This window comes from Sapajus apella, unplaced genomic scaffold (assembly GCF_009761245.1).
Source record: "Sapajus apella isolate SASKATOON/1434 unplaced genomic scaffold, GSC_monkey_1.0 scaffold64, whole genome shotgun sequence".
Taxonomy (NCBI): domain Eukaryota; kingdom Metazoa; phylum Chordata; class Mammalia; order Primates; family Cebidae; genus Sapajus; species Sapajus apella.
In genome coordinates this window covers 4,126,157-4,151,489 of record NW_022437004.1, presented here as the reverse complement: position 1 = coordinate 4,151,489, position 25,333 = coordinate 4,126,157, and the positions used below count along the sequence as shown (strand labels likewise).

General features: G+C 37.9%; 1 protein-coding gene across 12 annotated transcripts in view; it reads left to right on the top strand.

The window, feature by feature from the left end:
- Positions 1-5,822: 5,822 nt before the first annotated feature.
- ZNF644 (zinc finger protein 644) overlaps positions 5,823-25,333 on the top strand; it is a 106,011-nt gene continuing 86,500 nt past the window's right edge. For 2 of the 12 annotated variants that reach the window (XM_032247850.1, XM_032247842.1), the window contains exons 1-2: positions 5,957-6,087; positions 6,872-7,459. The gene's annotated coding sequence lies outside the window, so the exon portion shown is untranslated. Of the gene's footprint in view, positions 6,088-6,275; positions 6,389-6,444; positions 6,801-6,871; positions 7,460-25,333 lie in introns of those variants that run through there. The other 10 variants (XM_032247852.1, XM_032247843.1, XM_032247840.1 and 7 more) reach the window with 8 other exon arrangements.

The window sequence follows — 25,333 nt, the reverse complement described above, 5'->3', positions numbered from 1 at the left end:
ATTTATATAAACATATGTATGTAGATATAAATATATAATCACAAACTGACCTACATTTGGGTAACCTATAAAATTGGTCAAAGGATTGTTGATATTAGTTAAATATCCCTTTGATTAATCTCCTTAGTTTTGGAGATTAATCCAAAACTAAGGAGATTAATCAAAGGGATATTTAACTGAAATTTGAAGAATAAGAAGGAGTGGGAAGATGGTTCTAGGGAGAGAAAGTCTCTTCCGGAAGCCTTCCGTCTTCCCCTAGACTGGGTTAGGACTCCATGTTGGTGTTCCTAAGGTCCTACTGGATGTTTACTTCTAGTCCACACTTATGACATGTGTCACAATGGTTTTTTTTCTTCATCTCCCTCCAGTAGACTATAAAATGCCTGAGGATAGGGACTAAGTGATTAGGGTGCAATAGCCTGTGTGTGAAGTAGGGAAGCGGGATTAGAGAAAGACTGGGCAGAGAGATTGGGAAAGGTAACTCTCTATGGAGAGGAATTAGAAACAGCCTGATACAGACTTATGGGATCAAGGAATGCTTCATAAGAAGAAGTATCTTTGTCGGAAGAAAATGGTACTCTTTCTTACAGGTGGATTCAGCCCTGCACTAGGGGGCATGGGCTGGTGAATAAGGAACAGGTCGAGTTTCAGTCTCCATTCACCTACTTGGCTTCTTTGAACGGTGCACAAACTCCACAACTGTACATAATGAACAAAAAAAAATATGGATTTTTCTCTGCAGTCTCTCAAGTGACTATTATAGAGCCCGACACATATTAAGTAAATATTTAGAAAACAGTCCATGAAAGTAAAAGCTTAGACTAGGGGCTCCAATAAAGGCTTACTTAGTACCATATGTATTCTAGATTGTTAACTATGACCATATTGGTGTCTGGCAATAAAATGGTGCTGCCATGTGTAACACAGTTGTTTCCAGCAGAAGCCTCATCAGTAGCCACTGCAGATGGCTTGCCAAATCAGAAAGGGAATGAGGTAGCTAATAGCACCTGTTCAAATGCCCCCATAAGAGATTTTGCAGGCATTTTAAGGGTACTGCAGTAAAAAGTGATGATAAAACCCAGTGAAATCTGGGTTACATCATCATTATTATATTATTATTATTATTATCATTATTTTGAGATGGAGTCTCACTCTTGCCCAGGCTGGAGTACAGTGGCACAATCTCAGCTCACTGCAGCCTCTGCCTTCCGGGTTCAAGTGAGTCTCTTACCTCAGTCTCCTGAGTAGCTGGGATTACAGGCACCTGCCACCATGCCTGGCTAATTTTTGTATTTTTTGTAGAAACAGGGTTTCAATATGTTGGCCAGGCTGGTTTCAAACTCCTAACCTCAGGTGATCCACCTGCCTCAGCTTCCCAAAGTGCTGGGATTACAGGCGTGAACCACTGCACCCAGCCAAGTCTGGGTTACTTTAGAAGCTAAGAATACACTTGTGGATGAACTATCCTCCAGTGTCCTGTATCCCTTGGGAACTTAGCTCAATTACGACAGCCTGATCAGAATATGAATTGAGGAAAATAAAGCTTGACATAGTTTTTGAACTTAGACTGTCTAAGTAATGATGTAGTGGGGCAACTACTATGTTTAGGAAAGTCAATTTACCAAAACAGAGGAAAGGGAGTTTTAAAAAATGTCATGCAATTATCGTATTCCATTAGGTTCTAAGATACCACTGAAAGGTGTGCCATTATTTTATGAACCCCTATGAAAGAAAAAACTGCTAATAGCAAATTATGATTGTAAGACACAATTTGATTGAAACGTTACATTTAAAAAAAAAGTGTCATAGAACTGATGCAATATGGATTATATATACTTTATCTTTTTGTGGTTTGTATGTTATATATCTTAAAGAAAATAAGAGTTATTATCCTGGTGAAAGTAGACTAAACAGTCCAAGTTCCCTTGACAGATACATCATCATGGCAGAGTGTGGTTTGCTATCAAAGTTTCATGATACCATCTGCTGTGATCATATTCATCTAATTCTATGCTCATCAAGAAAGTAAACTGGTGTTCCTAGCACCCTTCTCTATAGAGAGGGAATGTGCTGACCAGTCTGCTTGAATATTCCATTATGCTTGGCAGTCAAAAATTTTACTGTAAATTAATATATCAGCTTTGATTTACTCATTAGTCTCTTACACATTTCATCTATCTGAGCTTGATCAACTCTGGTTCAACTGATTCTAAACCTGCAAAGCTAAGAGCCAAACTCTGGAGGAAAATGATACCACAGCATTATCATCACTAGGTAGGGCACCAGTTGAACGATAAGCTTATCTCTCTCTTTGTCAACTTTAGCATGCAAGTTGCACATGCAAGTGAACACGTGACTTTTGATCTATTCTACCATAAATACTTGAGAGCTGAGTGTGTTCTATTTACCTTCACATCCTCCAAGGGGCATGCATAATGATATGCTGATGAATAGAATAGCAAATATGTTCCTGAATATTAGATATAATTTTCATTAAATATGTGTGTGCTAAATCTATTTTGTAGTAGTTTTACGAGCCTTTGCTTTAACTGAGATTTAAGTGAGATTTGGAGATTTATGTATTTCCTTATCTCCTCCATTCCCTGGTGAATCGAAAGTTGAGTGTACCTTTTTGTCTAGCTCTTTCCTTGAACTATAAAAGCACTACATTCATTCAACAGTATTTATTGAATAGCCTCAAGGAACCATCTTACTCATTTTTTTCTGACAGTGCCTAATACAGTGCTTCGCATAGAGTAAACAATGAATGAATGAATGTTGGTTGAACTGAATGAAATTATTTATTGCATACCTACTATGTGTAAGGCTCTGTGCTCAGGTCAGTATGGGACAAAAATAAACACAAAACTTGGTTTCTGTTTACATTGCCTCTTTCTGCTCCACACATCCTCCCTACCCTGACTCCAATGAACAGATATACTGAACTATATGCAGTTCCACAAGAGTGACTTGCTTTACAGTTTTGGTATTAAGAGCTTGATCCAGAACTAGTGGGATACTGAGCCAAACCCAAACTTGATTTGACTTTATTACTAGTAGACTACTATTGTTACATTTTTTTCTTTTTGCTTGGAATTAAGAAGCACTGGAATGAGGAAAATTATTTGTTTTTATCCAACACTGAATTGCATTTTCTTTTTGAGCAAGTCATTTGAGACCACAACTTACTTTTTGTTTTTCATCAGGTAATTCCATTCACTGGCAGTAACTAATGGATTAATATACTGTGTTAATATGGTCAGATTTTAACATATTAACAGTGGCCACATTATTAAAAAGTCAAAAAATAACAGATGGTGAGGTTGCGGAGAAAGAGAACACTAATACACTGTTGGTGGGAGTGTAAATTGGTTCAACTATTATGGAAAGCAGTGTGGCAATTCCTGAAAGAGCTGAAAACAGAACTACCATTCAACCCAGCAATCCTTTTACTGAGTATATACCCAAAGGAATGTAAATCATTCTATCATAAAGACACATGTATGTGTATGCTCCTTGAAGCACCTCCTCACAAGAGCCAAGACTTGGAATCAACCTAAATGCCTATCAGTGGTAGACTGGACAAAGAAAATATGGTAATATATACCATGGAATACTATGCAGTCATAAAAAGAATGAGATCACGTCTTTTACAGGAACACGGATGGAGCTGGAGGCCATTATCCTCAACAAAGCAATGCAAGGATAGAAAACCAAATACTGCATGTTCTCACTTATAAGTGGGAGCTAAATGATGAGAACACAGGGACACAAGTGGGGAACAACACACAGTAGGGCCCACCTGAGGGTGGAAGGTGGGAGGAGGGAGAGGACCAGAAAAAAAGAACTACTGGGTAGTAGGCTAAGTACCTGGGTCATGAGATAACCTGTACAAAACTGCTGTGACATGAGTTTACCTATACAACAAACCTGCATATGTACTCCTGAACCTAAAACAAAAGTTTAAAAACAACAACAACAAAAACCAGTAGCTGCATCTTGCTTCTTTCTTTAAAATAGTCACCAGGTGTATTCATCAGAGCATCATTTTATTCACAGTGTGTTATGAATTTTCCCCCAGAGTCAAACTGTTTTCCACATCGTGACTTTCATTCTCAACTGCGATTTCCTTAAATATTTTGGCATTGAGCCACAAAAAACTGGTCTTTGGATTTTTCCAGTTGCCTGTATTTTTTTTTTTAATTTTTTGCATTACCTTATTCAAGCTTTCTGTCATTATGTTTTCTCCCATTCATAGACAGATTTTGAGATCCATTTTGTTTATACAGCATTTCATCAACTATTACTACTTCTATTATTATAATATCTATGATTACTTCTGCTATTATGATTTCTATAGTATTACACTTCAGTTGCTGAGTTCTAATATAAAAAACAGCTTCATTGGTGAGACAAGTTCCTAATCATGGCTGAGTTCTGAGTGGTTCTATTTGCGTGTGTGATTTGTCTGCACGTTAGTCAGTGGTGTACATTTATGACGGAGTTATTTTGTTACTAACTGCTTTTATAGTGATACAATGTGAGAATATCCGTAGTGCAAAATATTTTTGTTGTAAGTCCAATAGTAAACTGAGAATGTCCAGTTTTAATGGATTCTGCAAATGAAATCATCCAAAGGGCACCCCTCTCCCGTTGACTCAAAATACATATTTATATTTTATTGTTTACACATTTGTGTAAATGAAGATGGAAGATTTGCATTTTAAAGGAGCCCAATGAACTATCTGACTTTGAGAAAATCACCTAACTTTTTTTGTTTCATTGGGTTATAACGAAATTGAACAAGTTATAACAATGCCTGGTACACAGTAAGCACTCAAAAGTGTTAGCTATTATTATTAAGAAACGAAGCAATAAATGTATTTAGTCAAATATTTGTTGTTTGGAATCCATGTTTGTTGCTGCTGAAGGCACCATTCTATAGTCAAGAGAACGCTTCTTATTCTTGTTAAATAAATGCAGTTTTGGTATATTCTTCTGAATGTCAATAACATCTTGAGGGTTTGGAGGGGCACAGTAATGACAGCTGTATTACTATGGAAAATGTTTTTATTTTTAAATGAGTAAACAGAGGTTCAGAGAAGCCAAATAATCTATTAAGGCGGGACCAGCAGATTCCTCAAGAACTTTTGGCTCATCTTAAACATGTTAGCAGTTTCTTGTTGGCTCAGTCGAAAAGCGAAAGAATAGTCCCAATCAGGGTTTCTCTGCCCTCAAGATCCTGTGGTGAATAAAGACTTGTTAAAAGTGGAAATTTCCAGAACCCTCTCCGGACCTACTGATTCTCTGAAGTGTTAACCAGCATCTCAGGTGCTTCTTATATAACCTTAATTCGGAGACCCATGACACTTTCAGTAGCCCAGGGAGAGTATCCTCAGAGAGTCAAACTGGAGCAAACCTCGGCCACCTTTTAGGGTAGGCTGTCCGGGTAACTGAGATGCCACACTTGATGCTTTGCGTGGCCATCAAGCAACTCCCAACAATCTGCCCCCTTAAGATCCTAAAACCTTCCCTCTGCCATTACTCCAGTTGTGACTGGCAAATATTGTATTCTTCAGCTGTTTTCCTCAACAGGAGAAAAATAACAGATTTTTGCACGCTCGTGATCGTGAAACTCAAACCTGGGCCTGCTCCACCTTAAAGGGCCTAGGCATGCCTAGTGCTTGGGTCTTGCAGAATTTGGGCACCACCATATTTGGAGCGTGCCTACTTTGGGGCGGGAACCTCCTTGGGAGTGATTAGGTCAGTGCTGGGGGAGGTGACCTTGTTTGGTTTCTGGCACCCGAGAACAGTGGTGCACTGTTTCCGCTGCCCCATTTGTCTAATTGGCCCAGACGCTCCACCAGCGCGAAGCTTCCCGGGAGCTCCTCGCTGGCCACCCCCGCGGCCCGCAGCCCGGCAGAGGCGGGAAAGCAGCGCGCCTGCGCCGTGGGAACCGGGGCTGGAGGCGAAAAGCGGGGAGCGGAGGGGGGCCGCTGGAGCCGAGTAGCGTACAGAGCGGCGTGTGACGCGGGGACGCCGCGCGCTCCCAACGTCGCCCCGGTTTGACGCACACGGCACCAAACTGTGAGTTTCAGGGGTTATTTGGTCAGATTCGCTGGGACCCGAGTGGGTTTCGGGCCTCTGGGCTGTGGCAGCGGCGGGACTGAGGGTGGCGGAAGAACTTGGGGGACCCGGCCTCCGGCGCTCGGGCCCGGGGAGCTACGCCCTAGGCTGGGTCCCAACCATCCAAAAGGACGCATTTTGCCGCACAGGCTAAGATGGCGGCGGCGGCCGAGGAGGCGGAGTTGGTGCTACACAAGGAGCCCGGGCCCCGGGTTCGGGGAGGCGGCGGCCGCGGCGGTTGCTGGGGGCCACGGAGCCGGAGGTGAGCGGCGGCCGCCGCCGCGGGGCGGGACTCGGCGGGGGGATAGGGGGGGCTTTCCGCTGCGGCGTCGGAGGATCCGGTAGCGGACACAAAGGGGCTGAGCTGGGCACTAGACTTGGGGGTTTTGTTTAGTCACATGAAGCGGAGCAGCCAGTGAGCAGTAGGGGGAAGGGGCCGAGATCAGGCGGCTTGGGGAGCCTGGCGGTCGCCATTGCAATGCACTGAGTAACGGGGCGGGCCGAGAGCAGTCACCAACCCCTCTCGTTGAGGCTGCTCGGTGTGGCCAGAAGCGCCAGCTCTGGCATTAACTGTACACACCCCTCCCCTTACTTGGGACAGGACCGCATAGCCCTTCCCACCCCGGTCCTGCAAGATCTTATGCGGCTAGGTGCCTGGGAAGTAACAGCAAGAGGTAAATCGCTCGAAGTGTTTGGGTTGCCAGGGGCTTGGTGGGTGTCCAGCTAAAGCTTTTTGCCTCTCCAGGTCTGATTCCCTGGCCTTTGTGGCCCTGGGAGCTTACTCTGCCAGAGGAAAGCAGGTGTGCTCCACTTCTCCCGTGAACCTGAAGATGAGTTGTCCCAGACTCTTCTCAGTGATTGGAAACTTAGGTGGTGGAGCTAAAGGTTTCTTGTTACAAGACTTCTACAGACGACTCTCTTGTTGGGATCCATCTATGGTTTAGCAACATTAGTGGAAAAGTTTTCTTGAACTGTATAAGTGATATTGACATGAATATAGTTGTTATAAAACTTCTATTTAGACTTCAGATTTTGTGTGATCATCAAACTCAACGAGTGGATAAACATAATTGGGGGCGAATGATGGTCCTGCCTTGTTAATAATTTCAACAGAAATGTCAAAACACCACCATCTATCCTGTTCAGTCCTGACTAATTCCACGCTTGTTGCATCCGGATGGTAGATTTGCTTTAATTGTGTATTCCCTCCCTGCAGTAATTTGCTTTAGTTATAAACATTTTTTGGTCCCATAAGAAGGAAAACATTTCAAAAAATAGACAGCTAAAGTTCCTCAAATAAAGGAAACCTGGCTATCTGCCTTCAGTGACATGTGTAAGTATCTGGGGAACTTGATGACAGTACTAGTGCATTTTGGTAGGTTTACTAAGAAAAAATTAGTGGTTATAACAAGGTTTTTATAACAAGGTTATAATCTAGCTTAGACATTTTAATTGGTTAAACATAAAGCTTGATTAGTATTAATGCAGTGGTATGTATTGCTTGTAAAAGTCTTAGGATTTCGAACAAATTAAAGTTATACTGCAGTTATACTTTGTGGTGGGTATTAACTAATGAAGTACATATTTTTGAAACATCTAGTGTTTTGTGTTGGCCATTAACAGAATTCCTTGATTGAAGGGATATTTAAACACATTAGATAACTGTTTAGATCTCTGTGTAAAATTGAAATTTGGATTTTTCAACATTACTTAAAACTTTCATTTTCTTGTTTCTTTTCAGATATGTACTCTCTCTTTGTTAGCTTTTCTAATACAGAACAGTCTTGTATTAATGATTAGGAGATGCATTAACATTAGCAAAATGTATTCCTGGATCATACAGTTTTACAGTGGAAGGAGTATCAAAGAACAGCTGCTCTTACCCTCCTCTTTTACAATACATTGAGGACCAGAGGATTAAGTTAGTGGCATAATGGAAAATTGCCTTTCAGCTTCTATCCATTGCTGTTTTTGTCATATTGCTGGGATGAGATGAATATCTACAACTAATAATGGTTAAAAAAACAAGGGAATGTTATTGAGAATACTTACTAATTAAATATTATTAGATTCGTGAGAACTTCTGTGGTAGTAAGTTAAAAACTTTCATATTGGCTGTGCAGTGGCTCCAGCCTGTAATCCCAGCACTTTGGGAGGCCAAGGTGGGCGGATCATGAGGTCATGAGATTGAGACCATCCTGGCCAATCATGGTGAACCCCCCCACCCCAAAAATACAAAAGTTAGCTGGGTGTGGTGGCGTTCCCCTGTAGTCCCAGGTAGCCGGGAGGCTGAGGCAGAATTGCTTGAACCTCGTAGGCGGAGGTTGCAGTGAGCTGAGGTTGTGCCACTGCACTCCAGCCTGGCGACAGAGCAAGACTCCGTCTCAAAAAAAAAACAATTTTCATATTATATGGTAACTTAGTTTTTGAAGTTATTTCCAGTAAAACAAAATCAGGTACAAAGTACAGAAATACCAGATAGTGTGAGAACAATGTTGTTTTTGAATTTTAAGGTTTTCCAAAAGCAGTCTTGAACCAGAAATTGAAAAATTAACCACAACCAGGTACTTGATAATTTTTTTGGAAAGTTTGAAATAACTGCTGTTATTGCCAGTTATTACATTAAAAAGGAAATGAGATCAATGCTGAAAATAATGGTGCCTTTCATTTTGTATTAGTGTTATGGTTGGATAAATAAATGTGTCACTCAGAATGTTCCTTTTGTTTAAAACAACTTTTTAAGACCACTACTTCTACTGAGTGGTATCTGTAAGGTCCGTTAGGAGGAAATTCAACAAGTAGTGACAGTCATTTATGGTGGGACCCTATAGTGATCTTTAACTTCTTTGAATGTCAAACTTAGCAAAAAATTAAATTGTTTTAAGGTTTTAAAAGTTTTTATTGGTCATTTAAGGTGCTTTTAAGTTGATTTTTGTAAATTGTTAAGCTATTTTATAATTTTCAACATGTGAGTAGACTTACATTTTCATTTGGTGATAATTACAGTCACTTTCAGGTTATTTGTAGTTATAAAGTGGTCTGTCACCTGCCAACCTTAAACATTTTCCAGTTTTAATTTGTCATTCAAGTTATAAGAGTGAGTGTCTTGGTTGAATTTAGACTGTTAATGGGTAGCAGGAGGGGAAAAGAAGTTTCAAGGAAAATAGAAGTGGTGGTATATCTCCAATCTAGAGAAAGGTCAGGTCCATTTATTCTGTCATCCTAAATACTGTTCTTTAGGGTTACTTATTTAGGCCATTTTCTTAGGATGTGATTCTAGAAGGAAAAGTGAATCTTATTCTTGTGGGAAGGCTTTTCAGTCAGGTCTTAAGACGACTGTAGCTTGTAGCAAATGTAGAAATTGGCATGTTGAGTTATCTAGCCCTGATTTTATAGAGCACTGGTTTTAGCCGTTTTTTAAAAGCATGTTCTAAAGGTTTTACATTAGCAGCCTTGTAAAATAAGAGAATGAAGAGTGGAAACTATAATACTATGGATACATATTCAAATGAACTTTGTATTTACATTTATTTGTTATTAATCTTTCTGGTAGAGAGAATGTCTGTTTTGTAAACGGAATATCTGTAAATGTTAAAAGTTGTAAGGTATAACATTGACTGAAGTAGTTCTAGAAGTGGTGTTTTTGATTAAGGTTTATTAGAGGGAAATAAACAGCTGCTGTTAATAGTGCAAGCCATTCATACCATTGAGTTTTGGGAGGTTTGAGAATCATGGAACTGATGCTAGCACTAGCTCACCCTGCTGGTTGGCTAAAAGATTTCTCCTCTTCTCCTTGAAAAACAAACTTGAAGATCACAGGAGACCCAGAGGTAGTAGGACACTAAATTACATTATTTCTTCAGGGAGAGGAAGTTTCCATGAAAAAGGTGTTTTCTTATCTCTAAGACCTTAGTTTCTGCATTCTAATTTTTTTTTTGCAGATCTGCCAAGTTGAACTGTGGAGTTTTTCTTTCTTTTTCTTTTTTTTTTTTGGTAGGGGCCGGGGGGATGACAGAGTCTTGCTCTGCCACCTAGACTGGGGTGCAGTGGCACAGTCTCAGCTCACTGTATCCTCCGCCTCCCAGGACCAAGCGATTCTCTTGCTTCAGCCTCCCAAGTAGCTGGGATTGCAGGTGCCCACCACCACTCCTGGCTAATTTTTGTATTATGGGATTTCACCATGTTGACCAGGCTGGTCCTGAACTCCTGACATCAAGTGACCTGCCTGCATCAGCTTCCCAAAGTGATGGGATTACAGGAGTGAGGCACCACGCCAGTCAGGAGTTGCTGTCCTTTTGAACGTCCTGAGAACTCTCATGTGATTATGGAGAGTTAGTATATTTTTATTCTTTTAATTTCAAGGTAAGAAATTCTTTGACAGTTGAGAGATGTTAGGAAGAAAAACAGAAAGTCCTGTGAAAATAACTTTCCAGGAGGAAAAAACAGGATTTCAAGAGGAAGAGGAGGAGGAGCCTGCCTGGGCAGAAGCAGCAGCGGTACACACATCTCTTGATTGGGGAAAGTGAGACTGGATTACGGTTAGTGTTTCTGAGAGATTTTCTTTCCACTCTCCTACTAATCTTGGCCCTACCCCTCCTATCTGCTAGCTGTAGCCTTCCCATTTTGTTTGGAATCTTTGGAACTGGGATCTTGTAAGTCAAAATAAAGATAAGTGATTTGTTCCTTGGAACTTAATTCTGGTAGCCTAGATTTTGGTAGAATTGAAGTTGGGTTAGAGTGATAAATGCAGATTTTATGTGTTAGCCTTTTGGTATGTGTATCTTATTTTAAGTTGAAAATACAGCTTTTAAAAGACTTTGTACAGGCAGGGCGTGTTGGCTCACATCTGTAATCCCAGCACTTTGGGAGGCCGAGGTGGGTGCATCACTTGAGGTCAGGAGTTTGAGACCAGCCTGGCCAAGATGGTGAAACCCCATCTCTACCAAAAATACAAAAATTAGCCAGGTGTGGTGGCACGCACCTGTAGTCCCAGCTACTTGGGAGGCTGAGGCAGGAAAATTGCTTGAACCTGGGAGGCAGAGGCTTCAGTGAGCTGAGATACTGTGCCACTGCACTCTAGCCTGGGTGACAGAGTGAGACCCTGTCTCAAAAAAAAAAAAAAAAAAAAAAAAGGCTTTGTACAAACTCTAGAAACATAAATATGTTATGAGCCAAATAGACAACTGAAAATAAAAAATAGCTAATAAGTGTTAAGATTAAAATTCTTTACAGTTTACAAAGCATGTTTACCTGTAGTCTATCAATTATTTAATTTTTTGAAAAGATTAATATTTTACTTACAAGTGTCTTTTTCATCAGTTTCTTGAGAAAGATGTTAAGGACAGTCATGCTCAGCATAATGATGTTTTTTGGTCAACAGTGGACTGCATTTATGATGGTGGTCCCATAAGATTATAATACTGTACTTTTCTGTATTTTATGTTCTATATTTAGATACACAAATGCTTAACAGTTATGTTACAATTGTGTATAGTATTCAGTATAATAACATGCTTTATGGGAGCATGTTGTAGCCTAGGAACAATAGGCTATACCATATAGCCCAGGTGTGTAAGTAGGCTCTACCACCTAGGTTTGTTTGAGTATACTTTATGATGTTTGCACAATGACCAAATTGCCAAAGAACGCATCTCTCAGAATATGCATCCATCCTTAAATGATGTATGACTGTATAACTGGTATTTTCAGAGCACTATTTATTGGGGAAGAGGGGACGATGCCCGATTTATTGTTGGTTTGTGAAGGTGGGTAAAAGCCTTCACTGAGTTGGAATTAATTGCCTTTTGTTTGCTACTGACTCACTAAATACTTTACACACACAGACACACATAGAATCACAATTGCAATTGTAATTATGCATATATATAAAGAGGCAGGATGTAATAAGGTTTAAAAGTCTAAGTCTTGAAGTAAAATTGGCAGGGTTCAAATTTAGCTGTGAGCACTAGGCAAGTGGAATTAATAATTACATCTTCATAGAAGTTTAGGGTTTATATTACATAATTCATGTAAAGTCCTTAGCCTTCTGGCACACAATGCTGAGTAAAGTAAATGTTAGCTGTTAGAGTAATAATAGCTATTATTACCATTGTTTAATTACTCTTTCCACGTTAACTTGGAATTATCACCTGTGAGTGATTTGGAGTTATATACTTTTGCTAATGTCCATTTTTAAGCCCTATCTATAAAGACAAGTGAGAGGTAGGCATCAAAATGTGCCTTCTCTGATTTTAGCAGCAGAATCTTATAACCAGGTTAAATATTTCAGGAATGCATTTCCAGCACTGTCAGCAGATGAGTAGATGCACTTGGGAATGAGTACATTTTAATGAAGTTATTTCCCAACCAGTGTGTTGGTTTGTCTTTGTTACAACATCCTGAATTTCTTGACTCTTCTTTCAATTTTTGACCATGAGGCCATGTGGTGGTGACCATTAGTAGGGAGAAGAAGCTGAGTGGCTATGCATGTTAGTAATGTACACATAAACCCAAGATGAGAGTGAGGAGTGGCTAGTAGGTAGCTAGATTGAGGAGGGTGGAATATGGTCTCTTCATTGGTTAGTCTTGAGTTCGGAATTTCCCAAACAGCTTTCCTTTTGCTGTTTTCCTCTCCACACTTTGCTTTGCTTTGTATATGTCTGTGCTGGTATGGTGTTAAAGTTACCAGCTCCCCCTCTTTAATTTTCTTTCTACCACTTACCTCCTAGCACAAACACAGATTTGAAGCTTATAAGCAAATTTGTCAAAGACAGCTAATAAAAGTAATTTTAAGTTCACTCGAGGAGGGGTGCTAGCATGAAATATTGTAAGTTTTTCATGTATGCTTGAAAAATATTTACAGCAATTTGGAAAGTAAAGGAGGGGAAGTCACCCATAATCTTATTACCATTATATAATTGTTAGTATTAGACAAATGACATTGTCATTAATTAAGCATCTACTATATTCTTTTAATAATCCTGCGATGTGTATATTCCCACTTGACATGTGACAAAACACATCCACTTAATAGTGGAACAGCCAAATTGTAACCTAGGTATATCTTGAGAAAGGTCTAGAGAGACCTTTCTGTTCTACCTTCCTATCCTTCTTACATATATATCCTTTTGCCTTGTTACACAATTTGTTTCATCTCCTAGTTTTAAAGCTTAGCATTATAAAAACACTTTTCTCTCTACCCTTGTTTCAAGTGGTGTCATATTGCTCACATTATCTATTTAGACCACTATGTAAAGGCTCTTTGTCTTGGCTGCTGGACATTGGTACAGTGATACTGACCAAAATGGTTGCTGCCCTTTTCTTTACTGAGTGATTAAGATGAAGAAAATCAGACTCAGTCAGAACTGCTACAGGTTCAGTCATGCTATCTCTCCATGCTGGTTGGGCATTTGACGTAGAATTGGATATAAGTAAAATACAGATGACATATGACATATTCAATTTATAGATATCTGAAAACTTTTAAAATATTTTTACTCTTTGAAATGTCTTAAGCTTCCTTGTTAAAAATCTTAAAGAGATATTAAAATTCGATAAGGACTTAAAACTTAGTTACTATTAGTAATTCCTAATATAATATTTAATTAATAAAAGAAAAAAGCTTAATGTTGAATTCTGGCACTCATTGGGAAGATGACATTATATGTTAAGAGATAATTTGTGGAATGTAGTAACTATAGTTTATATTATATACCTGAAAATTGCTAGGAGAGTATATTTTAAGTGTTTGCATCACAAAATATAGCTGTAAGGTAATGCACATGTTAATTAGCTAAGTTTAACCATTGCATAATTTATATGAATTTCAGAATATCAGGTTATACACCATAAATATAGACAATTTGTATTTATCAGTTTAAGAAGAAGAAGAAAAAGATAATTTGTGGGCATTTATAAGTAGATTGTATAGGTCAGCACTGCTCAACAGAAATATAAGTTGAGCCACAAATGCAATTTTAGATTTTTCTATAGCCACATCAAAAATAAAATAAGTAGGTGAAATTTTATTAATGTATTTTATTTAACCCAGCATATCTAAAATATTATTATTTCAACATATATACACATGATTGAACTATTTTACATTTTTTTCTTTTTTTAACCGTGTGAGGTCTTTAGAATATGTTGGTATTACATACTTAAACCACATCTCAATTCAGACTAGTCAGACTTCAGGTATTCAGTAGCCACATATAGTTAGTTACTGTTTTGGACAGTGCAGTTATAGATAATCCTATGGGATATACAGAAAGAATAATATAGAAATTGAACTGAACCATAAAAGATGATTGAGAACAAAATGATTGAGAAGAATATTCCTGTAAAGAAGTGATGGGAATTAAAATAGCACATATAATTTGAAACCAGGTAATATAGTGACTTGAATCCAGTTTAGGGAATGTGGTTTGAGGTGTGTTTTTATGTGTGCGTGTGTGTGTGTGTGTGTGAGAGAGAGAGAGAGAGAGAGATTGATTGGGAATATGTACTGGAGGGTGCCTAAATGATGTCTCATACATGAGCACTTGATAAATATTGAATTACTCAGATGTGGTGGCTCATGCCTGTAATCCCAGCACTATGGGAGGCCGAGGCCGGCAGATCACCTGAAGTCAGGAGTTCGAGATCAGCCTGGCCAACACGGAGAAACCCCGTCTCTACTAAAAATACAAATACAAAAATTAGCTGGGCATGGTGGTGCACAGCTGTAATCCCAGCTATTCAGGCGGCTGAGGTAGGATAATCACTTGAATCTGGGAGTCGGACGTTGCAGTGAGCCTAGATCATGCCACTGCACCCTAGCCTTGGTGACAGAGCAAGACACCATCTCCAAAAAAAAAAAAAAAAAAAAAAAATTGGTGACAGAGCAAGATACCATCTCCAAATATTGAATTAATATTTAGGAGAATTTATGACACTACAGAAAAGGATGGAAGAAACATCCTAACAAAGCCTTGTGGATCTTCAAAAGGGAAAGGGTTTCATTTAGGGAATATTGATGTTCTGTGATTAGCAATGTGATGGAGATTGATAAAGAAGGATGACAATGGAGAAAAGGTTTTTAGATTTAGCCATTATTGGTGACTTGTTTTTTAATAATTTTGTTTAGGTTTATAACTTACATACAGTGAAGTGTACAAGTCTTAAGTACAACTCAGTGAATTTATACATGTAAGTATATCCAGGTACCTTACAGTTTTTTACATGCTCTTCTCCCTAGGTACTAGGAGGTACTGGATTACACCTAGGGAGAAGGGCATGTAAAAAAGTAGAGACATTAGAACTGTGGAATGCAAGCATTTTCCCTGGTTAGAGTCTATTTTAAATGAAATACCCAGATTGAGATGTAGAATGTCTTTCTTCACTGACAAAGGTGCCTGTGCTCCCTCCTATTAATTTCTTCCTATAGAAGTAACCAGTGTTCTAACCTGTATCACCATAAATTAGCTTTTGCTCGTTTCTTTTTCTTTTCCTTTTTTTTTTTTTGAGACAGGGTCTCACTCTGTCACCCTAGCTGGAGTGCAGTGGTGCGATCTCGGCTCACTGCAGCCTTCATCTCCCAGGCTCAAGCAATCCTCCACCTCAGCTTCTTGAGTACCTGGAACTAGAGGTGTGTACCGTCATGTCTGGCTGATTTTTGTATTTTTATTTTTTGTAGAGACAGGAGTTTTTGTTTTTGAACTTCTTATGGCATATTTGTCCTCCTTCCCAAGGGTAGTGAGAATTAATGCTTGAATCTGTCTTTTTTCCTGTCCTTGTTTGGCATTGTTATATGAATTGAGAGGTAAATCAAATGATATTTGGCACTATGGCCCTTCCTTTTTTTTTCCCCAGTGACAAAATCAGAGAGGTGCTTCTTGGTGTTCACTAATAGTAATCCTTTAGAAGTTAGTTTTATGACTTGATATTTGGTTTAGAATACAGAGATTTGAATTGTCTCCCTGATAACATAGTTGTCCGGCTTGCTGTCATTACAGTATTCTCTAGGCATATAGCCAGGAAGTAGGTGGAGGAGGTTGTGGATTGCCTCCTTATATAGATGGTTTTTGGAGCTCCTTGATGATAGCTTCCAGGCATTATGTCAGTTAGCTATTAGGCATTTCAGGTTGCTTATTAAAGTATTTGGGTATTTCTGATTGTGATTTCAGAGGTAGGAATAAACAGGTGTACTTCTCTTTATAGGTAGGTATCTACCTGTTCAACAGAAAAAGAGAATGTAACTAGAATGTTACCTTATGAACAGTTGCTTACAAGTGTAAATGGTTAAAACCCATGTAAGAGACTTTATAAATGGAAAACTGATATGAAATTGTTGATCATGATTTTTACTTTTAGAGCTTAAGTTTTTTTTTTCCAAATGGAATTAAGAGTTGTAGCATTATTTTTCATAAATACAGAGCAGTAGAAACCTTATCATAGTATAGCAACATTAAATTGGTGCTTTGGGGATAAAGAATTTTTTTCTAAAATGTGTATCATAATAAAGTTGTTAAAAGTACATAATAAAAAATATATCTTCACATCCTAGTATACCTAGTTTTGAAGAATAAATATATAAATTGTGCAGAAATGGACATGAAAAGGCTTTCTCATTAACATTTGGATTGCAAATGCTTTCAAGTTTATAAATGAAAATATTTACTGTAGGCTGGGTGTGATGGCTCATGCCTGTAATCCCAGCACTTTGGGAGGCTGAGATGGGCAAATTACCTGAGGTCAGGGGTTCGAGACCAGCTTAGTCAAAATGGAGAAACCCTGTCTCTAAAAAATATAAAATAAAAAGAAAATATTTACTCTATATAAAGAAGTTTTGTCTTTTGGAATTTGTAATAAGTTCATTTAATATACTCTTGCTCCAAGGATTTTGGTATTTTTCTTGAAGAAATAATAAAATCTCACCTGCCAACTTTTTTTTATTGTGAAGTATAAAAGGCTAAAGCAAATTGGTTAAATTAGGCATTGCAAAAAGTATATGATTATTATCTCCAAAATATTGAGACTTTATACATAATAGCTTTTGGGGGCTAGATTTAGAAAATCACTAACATAAAACAATTAGAATGTTCTTATTTATAGTTTTTAGAACTGACTAATGTATATAGAGAAAATACACTCAAGGCTGTGTTCTACGTTAACATTTTTTTTTTTTTTTTTTTTTTTTTACAAAAATAAATGTCATATTTGAATTTAGTTTTGGGAGATTTGACTTTTTTGTATTCAGAAAAATCTTGTTTGGTTGTTTTTCCCCCAGTTTTCACATGTTTTATTTAACTGAGTTAGTTGTCATACAGAATTCATCTAATGCTTCACCAGGGGTAGGGTTGCATATACACAGAGCATACGATATGTCCCCTACTCCAGAGAGCTCATGATCTAAGATGTAACTTGAAGCATACTTAACCATAACACATTTAAATTACTAAGCTGACAAAAATAAAATGATCTGCAATCAGATTAATAATGCCTCTTGACAAATAATTTTTTACCTAGATTTTGAAGAAGTGGCATGTATAGGTTGGTGGAAAGGGAATGAAGTAACAGCTAGGGGGAAGAGCATGTTAAAAAAGCACAGATATTTTGGGAGGCTGAGGCAGATGGATCATCTGAGGTCAGGAGTTCGAGACCAGCTTGGCCAACATGGTGAAACCCCGTTTCTACTAAAAATATATTTTAAAAAATTAGCCAAGTGTGGTGGCGGGTGCCTGCAATCCTAGCTTCTCGGGAGTCTAAGGTAAAAGAATCACTTGAACCTGGGAGGTAGAGGTTGCAATGAGCCGAGTTCATGCCACTGCACTCAGCGTGGGTAACAGTGAAACTCTGGCTCAGGAAAAAAAGCGCAGACATGAGAATTGTGGAATGCAAGCGTTTTCCTTGGTTAGAGTCTATTTTAAACAAATACAATAAAAAATAATAAGATTGTGGCATGAGCCGGAAGAATCTAAAGAAATTTGGATTAGAAATTGGAAGTAAGGCGTTCTACTGAAGATCATTGAACAGAATTACATGAAGAAATATGATTAGCAGCCAGATATAGCATGGCTGGAGAGGAGACTGAAGTGAGGAAGGCCAGTTAGTGATACTATCTTGGTAAGTGGGGAGGGTACGTTAAGAGTAAAGATGGGTAGTTTTAAAGTAAGTTAGATCAAATACTGTGGCTCCTCAGTTTGTAGTGCAGAGCTAAAATAAGAATGAAACAATTTTATTATCTTCCGGTATTCAAAGTAAATGTACTTGAAGAAAGAGTTTGCATATAACTTACACTAATTGAGGTATGCCTTTTTCTAAAAAAATTGGTTTGGATTTTTTTTCTGTTAAGTTTAGTTCGAAAACCAAGAAAGCTATGTTATAATGGTGTTTCCCTAATTATTAGTATTTTGAAGTAAAAATTAGTTAAGATAACTGGTAAGAGCTTGTAGTTGTGTGCTGAATTTTGAGTTAAAATTCTACATTTTAGCCATGGCTTAAGAGACATTATAATTTGTATTAGAGCTGGTGGGAAAACAGGAAATAATAAAAATTAACTGTGTGGACTACATGTTTATATTTGTTTTTAAATAGATACTTGTCTTAAAATTTAGGAACATTTGAGAATACTCTGCTTGTATAGGAAAATATTATTTTCCTATAAAGTGTAGACTTTTTAAGAATTCCTAAATTGAATGCATATTATGTTTTATAATGGTAAAGGTTGTTTCTAAAATAGAAGAATTAGAAAAACAGGAAAAATAGATGTAATACAGTTTTTTAAATCCTTTTTTTTTTAGAGTTAGGAAATAGAGCAGAAGCTTGGGAGCTAATAGTTTTAGAATTTTAAGATACCATGTTTCAGTATAACATGTACATTTTAACCATTCTCACAGTTAATATAGGCTTAACTTGGACATATTAAGCTGTTAGGATTTATTATGTAGTAGTTCTCTGCTGGAACTAAGTCTTTCCCCTTCACTCCAACAGGTATTGCCCAGGCTCTCATAGCCATTTTTTTCTTTCTATTATTATTATTATTTTGTAGAGATGTTGGGGGAGGGTCACACTTTGTTGCCCAAGCTGGTCTCGAACTCTTGGGCTCAAGCAGTCCTCCTGCCTTGGCCTCCCAAAGTGCCGTGATTGCAGGTGTGAGCCACTGAGACTGGCCTTTCTTTTTATTCTGATGGTCAGTACTGATTAAGTCCTTTCAGGCTTTGGGTACACAGCCTTCCATTATTCCTGCTGTCAGTTTTTTGTTTTTCTACTCCTATGCTTTTCAAACTTGATTATTCATGTATCACCTTCATCTGCGCAACAAGTAAAGACGTTAATAGTGAGGTTTTGGGGAATGTGGTAAAATAGGGAGCTTTATTTGGCTCTGTCCAAGTTATCTGATGAGGCAAATCAGCTAAAGCAAAATACAGTGGGTTGCTCCCTACTATTACTGGGACCTAAAGGTTTCATCTACATCTCTGAAAAATGGGGTTTCTGTATAGATAGTATAGGTCAGAAGGAATGACAGCAAAACTATGAACTTTTCTGAACTATGAATGTTTCTGATTATCCTGATGAACTAGTGGTACCGGAAGCTTTTCTGAAAACCCAGCTCTGAATTGCTTGCTTAAGTAGCCACTTTTTTTATACCTGCGTGTGGCTCCAGAGTTCTTGGGAATAGACCCACCTCCATTGGTCTGTAGATAAGAGAAAGCTGAACCTTCTGTCAGTGGGGAAGGCTCAGAATTAGTCTAGAACTAGTGCTACAGGGCCCTGGAATGCTTCAGGAATTGGTGGCCGCAGGGACCTCCGAAGGTGTTGTCTAAAAGTCTGAAATAAGTAAGCAACACTCATGGTGCTAGGAAAGGGTCTTTTACCTCATCTGAGTTTCTTCTTTGACTTTCAACCTGAGGATCTCTATTTGAGAATATTAGGCACAGTTGAGGTTAAGGGCAATCATACTGAAAAACAGGGAGAATTAAATAAAAATCTACATGTTGATTTGAAAGTTATTCCCAGTCTCGTTTTCCCTCCCAGTCTGAGAATACTGGCTGACAAGTTCTTGCCCCTAGATGTGAGATTGAAAGATTCATCCTGTGACAGCAAACTGATGAGATCAGGAAAAATGTCCAGCTGATAACAGATGGGGCCCTGGTTGATAATCCTACAGTATGTCTACTCATTAAGACAGAATTTCTAGGCAACTTTTAAGTCCGTTACTCTTAAATAGGAGTTTAAGGATCACCAAACATTTGAGGATAACCCGAATACGAAGGAGAAGAGGGAAATAGAAATACTTCAAGAAGTCAAGTTTTTATAAAAGGTTACTGATTCCTTGGGAAGTAAAGATATTGCATCTTTGAAACCAGAAAAGATGCTGTGAAAAAGCAGTGTCCAGAAAACAAGAGCTCCTAGAAATTTAGAATATGAAACACTTCATAGAAGAGATGGAAACTCAGGATATTAAATTCTTATTAGAAGGGTGGAAGATAAAGTTGAGAAAACTCCCACAGAGCAGGACAAAAAGAGTTGTAAAGTTGGACAAAACAAGAAAACTAGAGGATCACACTTGCATGCACATTCAACATATGAAAAGTATAACTGGCTGGGTGCAGTGGCCTCACACCTGTAATCCCAGCACTTTGGGCAGTTGAGGTGGGTGGATCACCTGAGGTCAGGAGTTTAAGACCAGCCTGGCCAACATGGTGAAACCCCATCTCTACTAAAAATACAAAAATTAGCCGGGCCTGTTGATGTGCACCTATAATCCCAGCAAATTGCTTGAACCCAGGAGGCAAAGGTTGCAGCGAGCCAAGATTGCATCACTATGCTCCAGCCTGGGTGACAGCGAGAATCTGTCTCAAAAAAAAAAAAAAAGAATTACAAAATGGAAGAAATTATTTAAGAATAACTGAGTAAGAAATATGAATGTCGATAGTGAAAGGGCTCATAAATGCCCAACATGGTGACTGAAAAAAACCACATCAAGATACATCATGGTGAAATTTCAGACACCAGAAATAAAGGGAAGATCAAGAAAGCTTTCAGGAATAAAGCACAAAGAAGGGAGTAGAAATAGGTAGCATTTGAAAGTAATCAGTAATGGAATAATACCTTCAAAATCCTAAAGGAAAGTTATTTCCAAACCATTCTATACCCTACCCAGCTATCAAGTGTGGGAGAGGCTAAAAATATGAAACATGAGACTGTTAGAATATTTACTTCAAAAGTACTGTATCAGGAAGTTACTAGAAGGCACAGGCTCCATCAAAGTGATGGGGTAACTGAAAAGAGGAGCATCCAGGAAATAGGATGCAGTATGGGAGAAGAGTGAAGAGAATTTCTAGGATGATTATGAAGGGAGATTCAAGGGTAGGACTGTACAGCAGGTCTGAAGAGTAACCAGTTCAGCTTGCAACAGGAGGATGAAGGGGTCTAGATGGCATGACTTTACAGGAAAAAAAAAATGACATTTCTGATTTAATTTTTAAGGGATATTTGTCGGTAGTTTTCTTGTGGTAACTCTGATTTTGGTATGAGGTAATATTGGCCTCATAGGAGTGAGTTAGGAAGTGTTTCCTCCTGTTTTTTGGCAGAATGGGTAAAAGTTTGAGAAGAGTTTTGGAAGAGTTTGAGTATTAGTGTTAATTCTTGAAATGTTCCCCAGATTCCAGGGAAACAGTCTGGTCGTGGATTTTTTGTTTGTTTGTTTTTATGAGACAAGAGTCTTGCTCTGTTACCCAGGCTGGAGTGTAATGACACAATCTTAGCTCACTGCAGCCTAGAACTCCTAGGCTCAAATGATCTATCCTCCTGCCTCAGCCTATCAAGTAGGTCTCCCCACCGTGGTCGGCTGGGTCCTGGCCTTTTCTTTGTGGGAAGTTCTCTCTGCTTGTTATAGGTCTATTCAGATTCCTGCGTCATCTTTAGTCAGTTTCAACAGTTTGGGTTTTTCTAGGAATTTGTCCATTTCATCTACATTATGTAATTTGTTGCATAGTGTTCTTTTATAATCCTTTTGTGAATATAAGATTGGTAGTATTGACTCCTTTTTTATTTCTCACTGTAGTGATTTAAATATTTCTTAGTTTAGCTAAAGATTTGTCAATTTTCTTTTTTTCAAAGAACTCTCTTTTGGGCTCATTAATTTTTTTTTTTTCCTCTACTGTTTTTCTGTTCTCCATTTATTTCTGCTGTGTTTTTTATTTTTATTTTTTCCTTTTGTCTGCCTTGAGTTTAGTTTGTGTTTTTCTAAAGATAGAAAGTTAAATTATGGATTTAAGATCTTTCTTTTTTTTTTTTTAAATGCAGGCATGTATAGCTATAAATTTTCCTGTAAGCATTGCATTTACTTCATCCCATAAGTTTTAATGTGTTGTGTTTTTGTTTTCATTTATCTCAACATATTTTCTGATTTGCAGTACAATTTCTTCTTTGGCTTATGGTTACTTAGATGTTTATTGCTTAATTTCCACATATTAATTTACCAAATTTCCTTCTGGTATCGATTGCTAGTTTCATTCCATTGTGGTCAGAGAACATACTATCTATGAGTTTCATTTCTTTAGAATTTATTGAAACTTGTCTGATGGCCTAACACGTGGTACATACTGGAGAACATTCTTTTTTCTGTTGTTAGGTGGAATGTTCTATAGAATTTATAGTGTTCAAGTCCTCTATTGCCTTGATCTTCTATCTATACTATCCATTATTGATTGTGAAGTATTAAAGTTTCTAAGTATTATTTTTGAATTATCTTCCTCCTTTCAATTCTGTCAGTTTCAACTTCGTGTGTTTTGGGGTTCTCTTATTAGGTGTGCTCATTTTTATAAGTGGCATGTAATTTTGATGAATTGACCTTTTTATTATTATAAAACATTCTCTGGTTACTTTTTGCATGGTATAACTTTTTTGATCTTTTACTTTCAGTTTGTTTTTATCTATTTAATCTCAATTGTGTCTCTTATAGCTAGTATGTAGTTGGATTGTGTTTTTTACCCATTCTGCCAATATATGCTTTTTGATTGGAGTGCCTAATTAATTTGCATTGAATGTAATTACCAATAAAGTGGAATTTACATCTGCTCTTCTGCTCTTTATTTTCTATTTGTCTCGTTTTTTGGGATGTTTATTCCTCTAGTCCTCTAGTGCTGCCTTTTATGTTAAATATGTATTTTCTAGTGTATCACTTAAATCACTCGTTTTGTACTGTGTACTTTTAATTCACTTTTGTAGTGGATGCCCTGGGAATTATAATCAACAACTTAATTTTAGTCTAGTTCAAACTAATACCAAGTTAATTTTAATAATATACAAAATTTTGCTCCTATATAACTCTATTCCCTCTCCTTCCTTTGTGCTGTTATTGCCATACATACATCCTTTTATACCTTTTAAATCAGACAGGAGAAAAAAAAGTCACAAAGAAAAAACAATTATACTGTTATTTATATTTACCTATGTAGTTACCTTCACCATGCTCTTTATTTCTTCAGACGTATTCATGTTGCTATCTAGTGTCCTTTCATTTCAGCCTGAGGTACACTCTTTAGTATTTGTTTAAATCTGTAAATGTCTTAATTTCTTCTTCCGTTATGAAAAATAATTGTAGAATTCATGGTTGGGAGTCTTTCTTTCAGTACTTTGACACCGTTGCCATCCGGCCTCTATGGTTTCTCATGAAAAATTAGTTGTTAATGTTATTAAAGATGTTTGTCTGTGACAAGTCGCTGCTTTCTTGCTTCTTTTAGGATTCTCGCTTCCTTTTTCAACAGTTTTATGATGATGTGTTTGGGTGTAGATCTCTTTGGGTTTATCCTCTGTGTAGTTCCTTGAGCTTTTTCCGGTGTTTAGGTTAATGTTTTTCATCAAACTGGGGGAATTTTTAGTCACATTTCTTCAAATGCTCTTTCTGCCTCATTCTCATATCCATCCCCTCTCTTCTGGAACTCCTATTATGTATATGATGGTATGTTTAGTGTTGTCTTATAGGTCTCATAGGCCCTATCCATTGCTAAAATTGATTTTTCTTTCTGTTTCTTAGACTGGATAATGTCATTTGATCTATTTTCTGGTTCACTGACTTTTCTAGTGAATTGCTCATTTTAGTTGTGCTTTTTAATTCCAGAATTTGTTTTTTTCTCCTAATTTTTATCTTTTATTGATATTCTCATACTTTTCTTTAGACATGCGTTTCTTTTAGTCCTTTGAGTATGCTTAAAATAGCTGATTTTAAAGCTTTATCTAGTTTAGTAAGTCCCATATCTGGCTTTCCTCAAGGATAGTTTTGTGGACTGCTTTTCTCTCAACTCTGATAATCAGATTCCCTCTCCCCTCTGCCCCAGTGTTATTTTAGTGATTTTTCGTAACTAACTCTGTAAAATCTGTATTCTTTGTCACATATGGGCACTGAAATCTCTGCTCAGTTGACTTAGTGGTCAGCTCATAATTGGGCAGAGATTTCCTTAAATGCCTAGGACCAATAAATCTTTCTGTTGAAATTATATGTGTGTTGGAACACTCCTTCAACACTTAACCAGGTACTTTACAACTCTGCCTTACTCTACTTCCTGCTTGTGCAGAGCCTCAAGTATAGAGGTGAGCACTTAGGTCTTTCTTGTGCATGTGCACAGCCCTTTCCATGCATGTGACCCTCTAGAGTCTCAGGAATATGTTGGAGCTTTATAAAGTCCCAAGATTTTTTTTTTTTTGAAGGCTTTTAAGTCTATTGTTTGCCTCAGCTGTTCTTCTGTCCCTCATCCAACTGCAATATGAAACAATTGCCTCTGATTGTTTTTGACAAATGTCCTTTGCATGTCCTAGGGTATTAGGGGAAGCTTTTATACTAGATAAGTGCTGAGTCAGGTCAGATTAAATAGCTTTGTGAGTAGAGCCTTCTGGGAAACCATCAGACATGTTAAATAATGACAGTTCTCTGGGAATGAGGTACTAAAGGAGCTCCAAACTTATTCTGTCTTCTCTAGTGGCTGCCAGGCTGTTGGATTTTTGTTTTTAGTTATAAAGCAGTGGGGTCCGGCTCTGTGCCCAGGCTGGCGTGCAGTGGCATGGTCATAGCTCACTGCATTCTCAAAGTCTTGGACTCAACTGATCCTCTGGCTTCAGCCTCCTGAGTAGCTGGGACTACAGATGCATGCCAAACTCTTCATCCGTTTTCATGATCAAGAGAAAACAAATAGATTATTCTGACATTTTAGCAATATATCAAAAG